We start from the raw sequence: 2,032 nt of genomic DNA, 5'->3' as shown, positions 1-2,032 counted from the left end.
AACTTTAGAGTTTATAAAATGTTCATATAACACACCCTACTTAAATCACGTATGAAATATAGCATGTTACTCTTTTATTAGAAATGTTTTAAAGAGAAACGGAGCATACACTGAATCTATTTGAGTGCAGCTTTTGAATTTGTTATAATTACGGTTTTTGTCCAGGCAGATCCAAAATCACCATTGAATTGCCATTCTCTTTGGGTTGACCTAGGTTTACCTAACCATTTAGATTTCATTATTAATGAGTAGCCAGTATGAAAAGATGCCAATGCTTATTCTAACCACAGTATCCAAAGTGTAGGAGTTCTATGACATTCTAATTCATGCACCAGGAGTTGCTGTTTATAGTACTATAGGACAGACAGGGGCAAGGGACTCCATCGCCACGGCTGGGTTACAGACTCAACTGACATTTCCATTGTTTTTACCAATTGGAATACTTTAATGTTTTATATTTAAACTACTGATAATCATTTTTTTAAATCTGTAACTTGTTCTGCCAGATAAAATCTGTACACCCGAGATGCTAGTGTTATAACCAAGTGTAAGGACACTTGGGGAGGCCAGACGTGGCGATGGATGCCTCTGATGCTGGTACTTAGGCGGCAGAGGCAGGCAGGTTTCTTTTTGAGTTTAAAGCCAGCCTGGTCTACATAGTAAGTTCCAAACTTTCTGGAGCTGCACAGTAAGACCCTGTTTTAAACAAAAAACAAACAAACCTTTGGAACCTTTCATATTTTGGGATGTCATGAGCTTATCTATGTTTCAGAAATTCTCAATAGCTGTCCTTTGGCCTCAACCATAAATCTACACCCCCAAAGACAGTACTATGCAGACATTTCACTGATGTAAGTTGTTTGATACAGTCACTGCAGGTGAACTCCGTGCTAAAGTTTTAACCCTTGGCCAAATAACTTCCACCTCACAGACTGATTGAGCGGTGCTTCTTTTTTTCCTGAAAACTTGATTTTTCTTGATGAAGCCAAAGTTAATGAGCATGAATTCTCAAAGGAGAAGTCTGCTTTGTTTTACTTAATATTGGGTTGAGTGAAGTAAGTTTTATTCGTGTCAGAGTCTAAGCCACACATTTTGAATACCCACATGTTTGATACTATTTAAGTCATGCTGGTGCCAAGAGTTACTAAATTCTTAGAAGTGGCCCTGTGCCCTGCCTAAGCCAAACAGGGCAGTGCAGAACCCAAATGTGCTATCTGAGTCTTAAGCTAGGAAATCTGGATGTTTTAAACTAGTAAGAGGTTTCAGTTAAAATTGAAACCTCCAGATCCAACTTTATGTGAGGCAGTGTGGATATGTGCTCAGTGGTAGAGCAGTTACCTAGTGGCCCAGGCCTTGGGTTCAGCCTCTAACACTGCAAAAGGAGAGCAGAGGCTCACAGTGTAGCCTACATTTAGAGAGGCGTTAAAGGAAGTACTTTCAAAGTGAATTGTTTGTTGTAATTTAGTCCTGACAAGTGTAGAGCTATGATATGTGACCTTAATTAAGAAAAACCAGATTGGATCAGTAGTATAGATAATTTTTTTGTTGTTTTTCATATTTAAAATAAAAACTCCCTTCATTCCTAATTTGTTTATAATTAAAGAGACAAATTGATTTTGTATTTTTCAAAGTTTTATACATACTAAAAGGGTTTTGTTGTAGACTTCATGAATGAAAAGGATTTTTTTTTTTTTTAATTTGAGGAATACTTTTTTGTGTGTGTGCCTAAAATGGTCTGTCATTTTAAGAATTAGCACACAAAAAAATAGATAGTTCCTAAATGTATGGAGGTTTAATAGTACCAGTACACAGTCGTGGGTGAGGCACGAGTGAGAAGTGTGTGGGAAATGCAGTTAGGTAGGTGGGACTCACTCGTCTGAATGGTTTAAAGGTGGTATGTTTCCTGGAATTTTTTTAATGATTTTTTTTTTCCCAAGGAAGCCAGACATTTGAAATGTGCTTATCGCTGGGCATGGTGGCGCATGCCTTTAATCCCAGCACTCGGGAGGCAGAGGCAGGCGGATTTCTGAGT

This window comes from Mus pahari, chromosome 7 (assembly GCF_900095145.1).
Source record: "Mus pahari chromosome 7, PAHARI_EIJ_v1.1, whole genome shotgun sequence".
NCBI classification, from domain to species: domain Eukaryota; kingdom Metazoa; phylum Chordata; class Mammalia; order Rodentia; family Muridae; genus Mus; species Mus pahari.
This window is presented reverse-complemented; position numbering follows the sequence as displayed.